This window comes from Wyeomyia smithii, chromosome 1 (genome assembly GCF_029784165.1).
Source record: "Wyeomyia smithii strain HCP4-BCI-WySm-NY-G18 chromosome 1, ASM2978416v1, whole genome shotgun sequence".
NCBI lineage: Eukaryota > Metazoa > Arthropoda > Insecta > Diptera > Culicidae > Wyeomyia > Wyeomyia smithii.
In genome coordinates, this window is record NC_073694.1 from 15867613 (window position 1) to 15884620 (window position 17008).

The 17008-nt window shown below is 38.4% G+C and overlaps 1 pseudogene; it reads right to left on the bottom strand.

Moving 5' to 3' along the window:
* Positions 1-865: 865 nt before the first annotated feature.
* LOC129718988 (probable alpha-aspartyl dipeptidase) lies at positions 866-4079 on the bottom strand (annotated as a pseudogene).
* Positions 4080-17008: the final 12929 nt, after the last annotated feature.

Consider the following 17008-nt stretch of genomic DNA (forward strand, 5'->3'; position numbering starts at 1 on the left):
AGGCTTCCTCCGGCAGTCCAACAATCCATTGTCCTCCGTCAGCACCTCAATCCGGAACTTCCAATTTTCGAATTCCTGAAGCACTTTTTCGATTGCTTCAGGTGAAAAGAATCTTCTATATCTTCAAACTTCGTTTGAGCTAGGCCCATAACCTAATGAGAGTCAGAGACTTATACAAATAGATTCTTATTGATTGAAGACTAAAGTGGTAGGGATGGGCGATACTAGCATCGATATCACGGTATCGAGTTTTTTGGCATCGATACTCACCGCGAGAGATGAGTTCCGGTATCGAAACCCTCTAAATGATGATTTTTCAAAAAAAATTGCAGGTCTGATACCGATACTATCAAAACGCTGATAATCGATACTCCTTCAGCCGATTCTTTGATACCTGGTATCGAAGTTCATTGAAGTATCCACGGGAATGGCATCGCTGTCAGCTACCATATATTTGACGCGTTACCAACATCACTGACACTGGCACCCGAAAAACGGGCAGTTTACCCTTATCTTATGTTGATTCGGGCAAACCGGCTAAATGTAGCATATCAGACAGTTGTGAGCAATTTCTTAAGGTTTTCACATGGTATGTGATATTCTAAGTGATATTTAGTACATTAATTGTGTCCCAAAGCAAAGTGAAGAAAACTGTGACAGCAGAAAAAGTAGTTTTGGGACAAACGGAACAGAAATAGATGTTCGTAACGCTAGAAGGCTACCATACCATTCCCTTGGAAGTATCACGATACCAAAGTATCGATACTTTCGTCAGTATCGCCCATCCCTATAAAGTGGAAGTGATTAAAATATTCCAGGTTTAACTATGTTTATAACATGTTTTTTGATGTTCTTTGTACTAGGGAAAAAACTCTTCAGTTTTACTTCGGTAATCTTTATTTTATGAAAACAAACTCTTATACATATAAAAAAAAATTGTTTTTCGTTTATCATCGTATTTACAAAAAAACTCTTGATACAACTCAGTCCGTGTTTTCCGAATAAGCTACTTCCGAATAGCTGAAATCTTTAAAAGTTAGTAGTGTTCTCGTTTGGAGGGCTTAGTCTTCTTTTTTTTAAAAGTCTCTCTTAAATCTATTTGTTATGTCTCATTGCTTTCCGCGTTTTGTACACTAGTTATCCAATTTCGTTTCAAATATTTTTGCCCTTCGCCTCGTAACTGAGAGGTTTTTTTCTCCAATCATTCGAATGAGAGATTTGAAAACATGGCATGACATGGAACTTTCATGATTCCTTCCATGTTAACGAAAAGTCCAGTGAATCACACTGTTCAAATGTTCGGTAAATGAGAAGTACTCTTTCCAATGTATGTTTTCATACAACAATTGCTATTTTAACTCTCGAAGCTAAAAGAGCGACTCTAGTGACTTTTTTTTCGTAAAATAGTGAATTCAGTCACATTTTAGCGTGATTAACGACTTGTTAGTGAAGCTCAAAACAGTGACAAAATAACTAGAGAGTAGTTTTACTCGAATGTGACACCATTCTGTTTAGCTTAACATTGCTAGCCAACGGTAGTATACCTGCAATCATTTAGTCTACCTTTCTGGTGTTTTTGTTAGGGAAACGAACAAAATGTACCTATGTCGTAACAAACAGGCTTGTTAGTTTCACTGGGAATTTTGACCATGAACCTTTTGTTCAATTTTCACCAAATAACAAGGAGATGATGATAATAGGTACTTATCATATCATAAAAATCGTGTATGTACATTTTATCTAATATTACATTCTGTTTAGTTAACTGAAAACTATAAGCATTTGAACACTTTTATTTCTAATACGCCAATTACCCTACCAATAGTCTACGTACAAACAAAAATATTTATTGCATTTTTCCAACACATTTCTTGAAACACCCTAATCTACAAAACAATTTCACCCCTCCAGCAGGAAACTCAAATCCCCCCCCCCCCACTGTCGAACTCTTCCGGCTCGCGGTTACGTCGAAACAGCCGAACTGACTTCGGTCCTAGCAGCGTTGCCCGGTCGCCATCGATCAGCAGTGTGGAGCCCTCGCGAAGACCTAGCACGGGTGCATCGTTTAGCTCATGAAACTGTAGAATTCGCTCCTGTCGGGTTTCACCCTTATGCGTTCCACCCACCTCCGGATCCAGATAGTGTGGATTAATGTTGAACGGGACCAATGCTAGAGCATCGAAGCTAGGCGGACAAACTATTGGCATATCGTTAGTCGTCTGAATGCTCCGGGTGGCGACGTTCGTTCCAGCCGAACTACCCACATAAGGAATGGATTTGTTTAGGACCCGATCATGAATTGCCTTCACAAGACCCTGCTCGTACATGGTTTTTAACAGCAGGAATGTGTTGCCACCACCAAAATAGAGCGCTTGGGTGAATTCCTTCGCAAGCGAAGCCCCAGCGTTGCAGCACGGTGCCGACCTTTTCGGTGTAGCTATCGTAGTTCGATAGGGCGTACGGGATGAATAAAACCTCCTTCACATTGTTCCTGTTGAGTTGCTTAAATTTATCGTCCGCAGTTTAGGTGAATCTTCATGATACACACTTTTTGGAAAAGGCGCTCATACCGTTCTCGGCATGCTGCAAGTATTCGTACCCGTGGACAGCGGATGAGGACATGAGAAAAAGTTAGCTCCCATCTTGAGCAGTGAGGTCATAGAAGCACTAGCGTTTGTGAATAGCTGGAAACAAATCAAAAACAGCGTGATAGTTAGAACTTTCATTTCGACAAACTCCCAGTCCGAAACCAAACTGGGATGCATTCTAGTTCAAGGCCAACGATGGGTTCACTTACCGGTCCAAACTCCTAGCTAGAACTACACAATCACCTTATTCAGTTCGAACACAAAGCACAATGCTCAAGCAACTGATAAGATGTGTCATGTAGGCACTTATGAAGCAATGTATCTTTAACGATAGATAATAGATCCAACTGGATTACAAAGGCGATATGAAGATGAACATTCCACAGATTTCACTCCGCGCTTTAAACGTGAGAAGACAAAGGCAGTATGTTTATAGTGCAAAATCTATCTCTGATCCTGCTGCAGTTGGAAAACTGACAGCACACGATTACGATTCAGTTTATCACAGCACGGGACACACACAGAATTTGCGAGCAATTAAACATCGACACACTGCCGTCGTCAAGTCACTCATCACGAGTGCCATTTGTCGCCGGTTCGTCGACGTAGTGTCAAAAGTAGCAGCCGGAGTTGGAGATCGAAAAACTGGAAAAACTGCTAGAAAGGCTGAAAACAAATCAAAGCAAACAGGGTAAAAAGTCGTTGAAAAGTTGTGTAGGGATTCTGGGAATATTTTCCTTGAAAATTGTAGTGAAAATATCGTTGCCAAGTAGCTGAAACTAATCAACAAAAGTTAAAAAATTTTCCTACCGTTTTTTTCTCGCGGAGGAGCAGAACCTATTTGAGTTTCTTTAGGTAAGTTAACGATCCGATGGGTTTTTTGATGATTCAGGTGAATTGATTTCTGATTGTTTTTGACTTTCAGATAACTCTTTTAAAGGAAATTTTTCAAATATGGACAACTTACCTGGAGATGAAGAAATCATTGCACAGCAGGTTCATATCTTTCTCCAGCAGTTTTGTGATGAACATCTTTTGGTCTTAATGTCAGCAACTTGACACCCCGCCTAATGAAGTTTTCCAGCTTCTGCAATCATGTAGAAAAGTGAATTTTTGGAATTTAAACGCTTGCTTCCGACAGTCAAAGTGCAGCACGGTCTGCCCAATTTTCTTCCCCTCCTAACTGAAGCTTCGAAAAGGTGCTAGTCTGGTTCCGGATCCCACCACCATAATTGCTGGCATTTCCGTCTTCGCCAGTAATCGTAATTAGCTCATGGTAACGGTTCCCCATTGACCGGATGCTTCTGTGGGCGAGGACTTGTTTACACCGTCCGTTTTGGATTCGTATTGAAAAGGATTCGACAAGGGAGGAATCAAATAATATCGAGTTATCTAATGTTTGTTTCAACTGTTTTTTTTTATAGTTTTTTCACTTAAATAAATTCATTGAGTCCATTTAGCGTTACCCAGGTTGCACCACGAGGAGGCGGACTCTTTGCAACCCACACGCACACACACTACAGACACACATCATACATACACACTTTCTTTCATTCATTACACATGCACACATTCTAATTCAATTCTAATTACTTATTTCTAATTTTTTTTCACTTCTGATTTTGTACTTCTAATTTTTAATCTCTTTTCTCTAAATTATCAACATCCAATTATTCATCTTATTTTTAGTAACCAATTTGCTATCGAATGTCAAGTTTTTAAACAAAGGATTGATCCTCTACTTAAAATTTTGAAATCAATTTCTATGATTTAGTCTCACTCGTAATATTGAATATCTTATTTTTAATAATTACAGCTAATATTATTTCAAAATTACAAACTACAGCATATTTATAAATACACACACACATGATAAGAGGATAAGGATAGGGCGTAGTTCTCCCTCGATGATTCTACGCCCATTATCCTTCCTCTATCCATTCATTATCCATCCATCCATTATCCAGACATTCTTGTTTTTTCACACAAAACAATTGTAAAACATGCCAACAACAAACGAACAAATAAATTAAATCAATAAACAACAAACAACAACGAAACTAAGTCAAACAACAAACAACAACGAAATTAAATAACCAACAACTGAACAAAACGAAACTTAAACAACGGTAACAAGTGTAACGATTTCCACTTCGCAAAATGTTTCTTCCACCATCCCTAAATCTGGAAAAAGATCCTCGGGGTACTCGAACTCGTACCGCTGGTACGAACAATCCTCATCATCGGTATCATCATTATTTCGGCATGGGACACAACATGCCACGAACTTCTGCATTAACTTTCGCCAAAAATTCATTTTTTCGACAGCTAGTAAAGAAATGCGTCCGTTTCCACCTTATCCTTATCCTCTTATGCTGATAGTAGAGCTTGGCAGAGCTAGGTTTGCTGCGATCGAAAATCGGTGGTTTTGTTTGTTCGTCGCTAGGTCTATTTTGCATTTGCAGCATCGCTTTAATTGCACGGTTACCTACGATAGGTTATTTATTTTTCTTTCAGCGCTACCGACTGCACAAAGTGGACGAGGTAAGACTTTCGGAAGAATGAATAAAATTTGGAAGCTGTTTTAGAAATAATTTCATTATAAAAATCAACCAGCTGGTGGTTGGTTGATGTTGTCGTGAAATAATTCGCAGTCGTTTATAGATTTCAAGGCTTAGTTGAGTGAACTAAGAGTTCAGATACAAATTAGCTTGTTTTATCAGTCTTGCTTATTAATTTACTAGTTGACCCGTAGTGGCTAGCCACTTTTAAAATGCAAGTTGGACTATTTCTTGGACTCACTACAAATACTGGTATTTATTTTAAAATGATGATGCTTCTTCAAAAAATCTAGTTTGGAATCAAGATTCAACTATGACAATTCGACAATTCGATGCAGATGCAAATGCAGATGATCGATGCAGATGATGCAGATGATGAAATTCAAATGTTAACCTTAACTGTGAGAAACTTCCTTCTTTTAGTGTATCATGAAAATGCTTGGATTGATCGTTTATGTGAAGACGAATGAATATCTTGCCTCCCATACGGAACCAGTGCACAGAAACTTTTTTTCCCATTGTTTAACCATTTTCTAAAAAAAAACTAATGATTTATTAATTTTCGTTCAGGCTGTATAATTTAAAGAAGAGTTCAATTTTTCAATTGTATGATGGTACATTTCAAGTAAAACTTACAAAACAAACAAAAACAAATGTGATTGAGAAAAACAACAATTTACAAAATAGTTGCCTACGATACAAAACTACTCCAGAAATCATTCACTCGTGTAAAAGTTTGCCTCCGTACTTTATAATAGTCATGGCAAAGCCTAGAATAACTGGGTACTGACGTCTCCTAATCATCATTGGGCAGTTCAAATCACTCTGTGATACTCCGGTATAACCTCACACATTATCAATTTCGCGCATGAAAAGTCTGTCCCCCTCGTCCCCATGTTCCTGGTTTTAAACCTGAAATGTGTGGTGTAAGCCTTCAATGTGTATAAGGTTTTTAACGGGAAATACACTAAGGTCTTTTTACGCAGATTTCGAAATTAACGCTTTTTTATGCGCATTTCAGATTCTACGTAGATTTTTCAGAATAGTCGTTTTTGTCGCGGCCATTTTTTAAATGGCATTTCATTTTAAAATCGCTTATTTAGAATGTCTGAGGATCGTTCGTTTTACATTTTTCCTTGATGCGCAGCTCAGTTCGTAGGTGAAAATGACACTGTCGTTTACTATTTTTTTTTTTGAAAGTATTTAGAAATGGTTAAAAACCTTTAGCAAATTAAGTTTTCTACGCGAATTTCGGAATTTAAGCGGTTTTTACGTCGATTTTGGAATTTGTCTTGTTCTTTTTTTTTTTAAACAAATCAAATGCTTGGTTTTTGTAGAATAGTACCTATGTTGGATTTTGGAAAAATCGAAAACTGTATGGCGATATTTCAAACATCTAAAATAAAAACCGGTAATCAAATTTGACATCATGTTTCAAAGTAATGACAAATAGTGTAAGCTTATACTGTATCTGTATTTATAAAGCAATGGCATAATATCTTATTATTTAATAACGTATTGACTGGTGATATTTTTCATATCGGCAAATGAATTATCGTTTAACCATACAGTTTGAACGTCGGAGTGTAGTTAAAGGATTACGTTGGAGCTCTTGTTTTAAATAACCTATGATGTACTTGACTTTTTTATAGTCGGGTACTGTCTTATGCCATCACTTAACAACCTAATTTTGATGAAGCTGTATGATGTTACAGGACTAATTGGATATGTTACTATAGATGGACGTTCATAATCAACTGATAGTGGTTCGGTTAATTTCAAATCTCTGGGACATGCTGAATATTTATGACACTACGTTCCTTTTACATCCTGAAATCATCTTCCTCTGTTTTCAGCGAAGCATTATATTTTTGGCGGTTTTTGTCGATGCAATTGGATCAGAACATTTAGCCATGTGCGAATAATAACACGTGTGCCTAAGAAAGTTAAAACTCAGTTCACTCTGATTTCCTCACGCTTCAATGGGTCCGTATCAGGCGAGAGGAGGTGTGTAGAGGACTAAACGCAATCAATGGTAACTTGTAGTTGCTACACATAAAAAAATAACAAACTTTGGTGTACCTCAGGTTCATAGTTTGCTAGGAAAGAAGACAGTTTTAGTAACTTGCAATTGGCGTGTGCGTGACCACTGACAGCTTACGAAACTATATATATTGTGTGTTACTTACGCCCAAACTTGAAGTTTTTCAAATACAGTCATACCTCGACATAAAGCAACTTTATTTTTATTTTGGTTACGTTATATAGAGTTACGTTACATCGAAGCAAAAAAAAATTTTTTTTTGCGCGAAAACATATTTTCCATAACCTATCAGTATTTTTAAGCCTTTCTTATATGTATATTTTCTGAAGCGAAAAATCATTTCTTCTTTCAATTAATACAAAAGATTACTCAAAGATGCGTGAAAACCTATTTCCCATTACCTATTAGTATTTTTAAACCTTCTTTTTCTTTCTTATTATTTTGTCTTTCATTTAGGACAATTTTTGCATTGGTTTCAGAACTTACTACAAACATTTTTTGAAGCATTTTATTCCCCAAAAACAGTTGCTGCATCAATTTGAATCAAATTTAAAGTTATCGTCAAAACTCCGTCTTTGGACCTTGGTTCACATGTTTATTTTTACCTCTGTCATATTCCATCAATTCTTTATATATAGACCGTTTTTGAAAGGGAACATCTAAAAATGACGTAGCTTTTTTAGATTTTTTCGGCGGCCTAAAACATTCGGTTGAAAAAATATGAGATAAAAATAATTTTCATGCGCTGAGGTCAAAATACCGGCATTTTGACCATAACTTAAAATTTTAGGGGTGTTTGGAAAATTTTAAGTATGAGCGGAAGTTGCACTCGACTAAACTTACAACCTTCACTGTGTCACTTCAAAAGTTCTTCCTTTTTTTTTTCTTTTGTAGCACCGTATTATCCTCTCGGTACTTAGACGCATTGTTCTCAGAATACTTTTCAAAGAAAAAAAAATGTTGTTCGAAAGCCCGCGATGGATGATTTCTCGAAGGGTCCAAAATGAAAGGTAAAAAGCTATATTTTCAAATGGTGAAAATTTTGGCGATGCCCACTTTTTTAAAATGAAGCTGTTCAAAAATACACGCCGTGATACCGTTTAATTAGTTTTCATCTCAGGTCATTTAGTTTTTTGCGTTTTTTAATCAGTTTATTGTTTGAAGACTAAAGTGACTCTACCGCTCTACTGAATAATCCTATCTTCGATCGTAGTGCTTTGAAAGGTCCTCTTGATAATCCTTTGGTTGAAGATATCAGCGGCTTGTGTCGTGACTCCGAGTGTCTATCAAAATGAGGAAATAGAGCGGTAGTGCATAATGCTTCGGTGTGAACGCGTTTCCGACCACGGGAAAGTTCTGCTGATATAAATATCTTTGGAATGCAGCGGATTCGGGAGGTATACCCAGATATCTATTCTGTGGCCGTTTAACCGAAACTCCGATCGGTTGATAAATACTGTGATCAGAAAAACGCGATGTGTACCCCCAATTAACCGCGTCGGTCTGCTTCCTTGAAGGTACGCTAAGGTCGCTTCTTCCGCGAGTTTTTTTACGCTCCCTTTTTTACGCGGATTCCGGAATTTACGCAGTTTTATTTTACGTGGCACGTATCCCCCGCGTAAAAAGCAACTTTAGTGTACTCAGGATTAATACTTGCATGCTTTTTCGCGCGCGACGCATGCAAAGGACCGCAATACTTGGCAATTGTCTTCGGAATGAGTTAAATTCGGGCGCAACGCTGCACATGGGAGTATTTCAGTCAAAAACCTGGCCAAAATACGAAAAAAAAATTCAAGTGTTCCTCGTTCTATTAATCCTTTTTGCATTCTCTGATACCTTCTACATTGTATGCAGGCCAGCTTGAAATCATCTGAGTTGTTTACTAACGATAGTTACTATCATAAGCTTGGTATTAGTTAAAGCCCATGAATAAGTCACAAATTGTTCTGCGAAAAATATAAACTTCCACTCATGTTATTATAACTTGAAAGTGATTCTTGAACGTAAATTCAATATGGGCGGTAGAAACAAAAGTATTTTAAGTAAATTTATGTCGGTAATGTGTTGTATAGGTTGAAAAAACTTCTTCAAAACAAGGTCTTGCCATACACGTGTCTTTCAGTTTCTTTTGATTAACAATTTTTTTACTAAAAAGGATATTTGTTTGGGTTCCCTGCAAGTCCCAGCAAAAATTCACCCACCATTGGAAAGCTTATGTATTTCTGAGTAAGTACCAGCAAGAAAATCTGCCCCATACTCACCCATTCGTGATTGCGTTCAATGCGAAGTTGGAACGTCCAGATTTTCTGAATATTTTTTTTATTGAATGAGTGCATTGATAACTTGCCGAGAAATACCCTATTCGGGTTGATTGCGCAATGCTACGAACATTCAAGTTATAAAAAGTTTCTGTTTCTGGAATAAAAACTTGAAAAAAAAAAAAAAAACATCAAATATTACCACAAAAGACCAAAAAAATGATCGGGTGGTCCAAATCATTCAAAAAAAACTAAATGTCCTTCAAGAAGCCCTCGATCTTAAGATATCAACGAAGTCGTTTCAAAAGTTAGTTTAAATAAAATTGACAGTTTCGAAATATGACAAAATTGGTATAGCTTAACCATAAAATTGTAAAGTTAGTCGGAAGCTTCACATTCATTTTGTCAAAACAACGGATTGATTGCAGTGATCGAAGCAAGAGACGCAAAACGCAAATGCTAAGAGAAAATCCGGAGTGATTTGCGATAAGGGCGCAAGTGGCAAAAGATAAACATGGGGAAATATCAGTTTGAAAATTTGGAAGTACATTTTCAAATCGTAATTTCAAAGGAAGTGACTAACATTAACATCAATACCATAAATCGACGTACAATAAACCTGTCTTATAGTTTCCTAACAATACTACAATTTTTTACTGTCGCCTGTTTACGAAATATTTTGCAAATAAACCCGTTGATTCAAAACAATGTAACGGGCCTAGTTCCAAAGTATCTTTTGTTTTGGATAAACTGTTTTGTCGCCCTTCACTACAAACTTGATTTAAATAATTATATCGATTTATACAAAAGGAAGGATTCTTTCCATGAATTTTGGAAGAATTTTGTTTGTACGATCTGATTACATTTTGTTAGTTGCGCCCTAATCACGAATCACTCCGTAAATGTACCATTGGATGAGTTGGGTTAAGCAGTTCCCATGACTCAATGATTTACTGGGAGCACTGCGGTTTCCAACATATCCATATCAGACGATCCTTTTGAAGCTAGTGATTTAAATGACGCTTTAAAAGTATCAGAATCTATTATTGGCAAACAGGTATTCACCAGAACAAGCTCTTACCATATTTGTACTTTTTCCGAATTTCAGAGTAATAGCAGAGAAAAGTTGATATATTACTGCTAGGTGATTGAACTTAACGAAAACTTGTTAATAATAAGTTTTTATGTCTAAACATAAAGCTTAATAGAGATAAAACCACTTTAAGACACATTTGATGCCTGAAAACTCATTTTTTTAATTTTGGCCAAGTTTTTGTTCTAAGTACTCCTATGTGCGCTGTCCGATTCAGACACTTACCACGGTGACGTAACCCATCCTTTCCGCCGCAGCCGTGGAGATGCAGAGGTAAACTCGGTCCCCGGCAACAACGACTGCTACATCTCCTTCCTTTAACATCCTTCTCTACCCTAACGATCGTAAGGACGTGGCCGGCGCCGTTATCGATCCATACAATGCGGTAGCTACTGAATTGTTGTACAATGAAGATGGCAAACTAATCCCAAGTAGCCATTCACGTGGTTCCTTGTGCAACTTCACTAGCTCAGATCGATCACGGAGGAGCAACTACGAAATGCGCGGTCGTTCAAGCTCAAGCTGGTTGAAGATATCAGCGGCTTGCTTGGTTGTTGGTACGTAGAGAAGCTTGAAAGATCCGTTCTGTATCTTTTCGTAAAGAAAGTTATAGTTTGGTTATCCTCATACAGTGGTACCGGATGGTCCACCTGTACCCCAAGTTCTTTTAAAAAATTCTCAGCCAAATTGCTTCGCAGAAAGCTTGGCGGCCTCTGTTGAAAACAACGCTGTAGTGTTTTGCTTCCTGGTCAATCACGAAACGATTTCCTGATATAGGTCGGCGGTCTTCCAAGTTGTTGCGTAACCAAGCAAAGGTGTAGCTCCAACACGTTGCCGGAATACCAAACTGTAGTTGATGGTGCCCTTCAAACACCGGAGGACTCTTTTCAGAAGGCTCCAGTAAATATTCATCGGTGCAGATTCTTCTGAACAAGTTCAAGGCTGCACTGATGTCTAGCCTCGACGATAATGCTAGATACGTCAAGCAAACGATCATCTCTCGATAAGGTTGTTCTGTAACTGCGTCGTTACTCCGCTCCAATTCCAGATTTGATCCAATGGAGTTGACACCAGATTGCACTCCATCATGGGTAGAGACCAGGATGAAATCGTCCGCAAAGAGCGTCAGATACACGACAACGGACCCGATTCGTTTCCAGTCTAAAACGCGAAGCAGCGAGGATTGGGTTGCAGATAAATGCGTCTAAAATGAAGTATATGCAAGGCGGCGGAACCGAAGTCGACCGACAACGCCCTGGGCAGTAGCATTACGACGCACTGGTTACTGAGGAAAATGATACCAGCCGAGAGATCCGGAGGCGTATTATCAGCGGAAGTCGTGCCTACTATGGGCTCCACAAACAATTGTGGTCGAACAGACTGAGCCCCCGTACGAAATGTAACCTGTACAAAACGCTCATAAGGGGCCGTTCCTAAACCACGTGGTCATATTTTGATCACTTTTTATACCCCCCGTACCCCACCGTGGTCTTTCGTGGTCTTTTGGCCAATAACCCCCCCCCCCTCCTAGCGACGTTTTTTTTCATTTGTCATGTGCTAAAAATTCGCTTATTTTTTACATTTTTATTATTAAACTTTCAGTACATACTTTAATTTCTAAAATGCAAAAGCTTCATTCTTGACTTGGTGGCAACAATAAAATATAAGTCAGAAAAAAAAAAACACGTGGTCATTTCGTTACCCCCTCCACCACTGTGCGTGGTCTTTCGTGGTCTTTTGACAACACCCCCCCCCCCGTCCCCCTTTTTATGACCACGTGGTTTAGGAACGGCCCCTAAGACCGGTTGTTCTCTACGGGCATGAAACGTGAACCATGAGCTCGCGCAACTCTACGGTGGACCCAGTATTCAGAAGGTGGCTAACGTTTACGTTTACTACGTTTTACGTTCGAAATCCACGTATAGGCGATCGATCCAAAAACTTGCGTAGCTTGTCGATGCTTGGCTTCCTACCGTTCCACATCTCAAACGGAATCTTCTTTTCTTCAAGGGCAGATGTCGGACTTCCGTTTAGCAAATATGCAGTTGTAACCATCCTTTCGCTACACAAAATCTTAATGAGTCTGCATCCGATTGCCTCCACTCGTGTTCTTTCAGTGCGGCAAAATTTCCGAACGATTCACTCGTGTCCTCCCCACTATTGTCGCAACTGAACCTGGCGATTTTCGTCCCGTAGAATGCAATAGCTTGTCCACGATATTGGTTGAACTTTTCCTCCAATTTATTCTTTGATTCAGAAGGTTTACTACTATGAAGTGTCTATAGTCATCGATAAAGGTGACGGTATCAATAAAGATGACCATCATTCGTAGGAGTAACGAAGACGATCTTGTTTTGGGTTCGCCTTCTTCCTAGCAGCCAGAGAAGTAAGACGAACAACGAGCTTGCGCACCCTTTCTGCAAACCCAATATTCAGAAAGTGCGAAGAATACACTGGGTAGGGCTTGTAGCTAGAATGCCAAGTAGCTACGCTGCGAAATTGGCGTCCGCTTTAAATCCAATAGAAACAAAAAGTAGAGAGGGCGCAAATAGCGCGATGGGTGAACTAGATAGAGCACGATCTGCAGAGCACCAGGCGGCCGCGAAGTTGGAGGTAAACAGCCATGGACCGAGTAAATTGGCGGAACTACATTATGCATGCCATGTCTTAGGACGTACGCCTAGGAGCCAGCAAAACAGGCAAATGTAAGTTTTTCTCTTCAAGAAGAATCACATCATTTTGAAGTGGGGACGGATGTAGCGTCACCCTTTTACTGTCTTTAAGCTAAAACGGTATGGGAACCAAAAATGGCGTACTTTGAATTTTCGAAGGCACAAGGCTCGGATAAAAGATAATGCATGATAATATGAAAACTCATCCTCATGTTTGCTAGGGTGATCTTGCGCCGGGTCTTGTGCTTTTGAAAATTCGAAGTCGGTTATTTTTGGTTTCTATATCGTTTTACCTTAGTTAAGGCGGAAACGAAGAACCGCTTAAAGCTACTCGTTCTTGCTAGGCGATACAGAAACCATTTGTAGAAACACAAGACACCAAAATAAAAGTCAGTACGATCTTGCGCGGCACTCGGAGGTGCGCGAGTGACCTAGGGAAGATCGGGTACCCTAATGAGTCGCTGCTCTTACCTCTCCTAGATACCACAGCTTTATTCTATAAGATGTCTGCGACTTCAATCAGTGTTTTGTGTGAAATTAGGTAACTAGTTCATTTGGTGTTGTCAGTTCGTGTCTTCCTGATGTTTTTGCAACCTTCATGGACAATTTTGTATGCTTTCGTTTGTAAGGTTTTGAATAGTTTTATGGCAGCAAGGTTATCACAGAGGTAGACTAATAGCTGTGCGGGCAAAACTGCCGAGGAATAATGAAACGTCATCGCCATTTAAGATGCATGTAAGAAAGAGATGCCAGATAATTGTTTACGAACTTAGCACGTGCGTTGGTAGGTTGAAGCTGTCAAATTTTACAGTGCGCTTTGGGAAGCACGGCAGGTCAAAACTGGGTCAAAATCGAGCGAATAAAGAAGGGTTTTGACAGCAGTTAGTGCGCTTCCAGGTCAAAACGAGGTGAGCTGGTGGAATAAAGAAATTCGCTATAAATAATTCCAAGCATAATCACCGCATGTTAGCAATACCAAACAATCCAAGCTTTCCAAGAGCGGTAAGGGCTGAGCTTGCACGCAGTCCATTTTGACGTTTTCTGTGGGTCAGGTAATTTTCAATCGCAGTAACGGAGTTAAAAACATAAAAATTTTGCAACGTAGCATAGCAACTTTCATGTTTATTTTGATCAGCGCATGCGAAATTTAAATAACAAAATACCCATTGCTTGTTGAAGTTGCTATGCTACGTAACGACGTTGTTATATTTTCTACTCCGTTACTGCGATTGGAAATTCCCTGACCTACTTAAAACGTCAAAATGGGCTGCGTGCACTGTCCGCCATTACCACTCGTGGAAAACTGGATAAAAAACTAGATAAAATTGAGTTGAAGCTCAATTTGTGATATCATTTTTAGTCCTACATCAGAGCTACATTTGTGCACTAGAGTACAAACCCTTGTACTTTTTGTTATAAGTCAACGTACGCATCAACTACAAACATTTTTTCCAACTCAGGCTCTTATCTTGGTTACTGTTGGCTAACGTTGTCCCGTCTCCGCAGGCAGATTTCTTCAACTATCACCCAAATTGTTGAAATCTAAACACTAATTTGTTGAGAAAATGCAAAATTGAATTTCAAGTATTGTTCAGGTCTATTCACGACCATCGATTGCTTAGATCTACTTAGTGGTATTTCTTTCTGTAAGGCTTGTTTTTTGCGATAACTTTCTATATATTTAACGGTAGGCTTCATGAGATTTAATGAAACATTCCCCTGGGCTTTCACAATCTTTTTGAGTTTCCGACTTTTTTTTCAAGAACTTTTCATCAGTTTATTTAACTTATTTCCTTTTTCTCCTTGCATAATCCGCCTCGGGGCGGAGTTCCGCGAATTGGGGCGACCGACCGACCGACCGGGGCTGGATCAGAGAATGTGTGTGTGCCTGGTTCGAACTACACGCGTTCCGTCCCGTGTCCGTCCTATCAAATCCGTCTTACCTAATTAGCTATGTTTAAGGGGTGAGGGGAGAGTTTGCTGCTGTCTGTTTGTCCTGTTTCTTCTTTCGGGTATTGAGTTCTGATTTTTCTCTTGTTTGTGTATGCGATTCTGTAGTCTTCTATGGTTGTGTATTTTTGCTTTGCTATTGTTGCATTTTTTTGACAGTTTTACTCTTCGTTAGATATTATTTGACGGACCATTTCTTCTTCTAGTTTTTCTTTTGTTTCCACGATTCGAAACAGGCCATTCAGAATATACACATTAACACATTTTTTTCTTACTCTGTTTTTTTTTTTTGTTTTGTTGTAGAAAAAGAAAAACTATAGATGAGAACAAACTTGAAAACCGGAGAGAATGATTGTTTTTTTTTCTTCTTCATCTTCACTAAAGTTAAGCTTACACATTAGCTAAAAAAGTTTCGCTTGTCTGTCTGTTATCTAAATGAACTTTTTTTTTGCTTCATTATTTTCAACACTTTTGCACTATTTACACTGTTCCTGTTGTTGTTATTTCGTAGTGTGTTTTTGTTTTGCTCTTTTTGTTTGCTTGCTAACGCAGATGGGCGTCTTCCCTTTTCAAATATAAGTTGCGCCCTGTAATGTACATTTTTTTCTTGCCACTTTCTTGTTGGTTGTTTTATTATTTTTCTTGTTTCTTGATTTTTCAATTTTGCTCTCGCTCTCTCACTTTTGGACCTCATTCTTCACAGAAGATGAAGCTCTTTCGGTTACGGTTTGTTATAGTATGTTTGTATGTGTGTGTTTTTTTTGTTTTGTTTCATACGTTTACGTGATTATTTGTCTCGATTACATTGGGTTTTCTTTTCTCTTAATGTTCAAATTCTGAATAGTACGAACGAAAGAAGCACATTTTCTCGGCTCTAGTTTCTCTCTGTTTTGTTTTGTTTTATCTTTTTTTACAATAATGCATTTGACTAACTAGGAGATCAAAATGAATTATTTCTTTACACTTACACTTTCCTCTTCAGTATGCATCTATTTCCACTTTTTCAGATATTACTTATTGCGAAAACAGAAATATAAAATAAAAATAAACCCTTCTCTATGTCAATTATAATATCTTGGCTTGCTAAGTTTTTTTTTGCTTTCTCTTGAGTGAGAAAACGCCAATGGTGGCTTCAGACGAAAAGCAAGAGAAGGGAAAAATCTCGTCCTACAAACTATTACTCGTTTAAAGTTAAAATAAATAAACTGAATAAAAATAAGAAATCCAGCTTTTTCTCTGTACCAACGGGAGGGGAATGGGAAGAATAAAAAGAAACGAAAATATAGAGTTGGGTGGAGGAAACCAGGGAAGGCTTACATGTTTTATAAACAAAAATAAAGTACGGTGACGTGGGAAACTGAGAAAGGACTTTAAGGGAAGGGGGCATCTCTCTTTTTGCAAACTATGTAGTAGAACTAAAAAGTTAAAGCATTTCTCAGTAACTTTACACAAAAATAAGTGAAACCCCATCCTTATTGCACTGACTTTGCTGCTGTCAAATTGCGGTGGAGGGTCACACATAAATATAGCATGATTTCTTAAATAGTGCCCCCCTTTCTCTTTCCATATTCTTCTACCCTTGATGCACTCAGAAGAAGCAAGAAGGGAGGGGCCGAATCTCTCGCTACTGGATGAAAGCTTAATACAAGTAGAAGCCCTCCTACTATTAAGAAAAAATAAATACAATAAAACGAATTTGAGAGAAAACAAACAAAAAATAGAAAGGGTTCATGGACGTACATTGAGTTTTTTTTTTGTTTTCTGCTGCACATTGATGATGTGTCTCGCTTTCTCTCTCTCTCTTCTAACTCTTCTAGAAACGCAGTTCGACATTTACAGAAC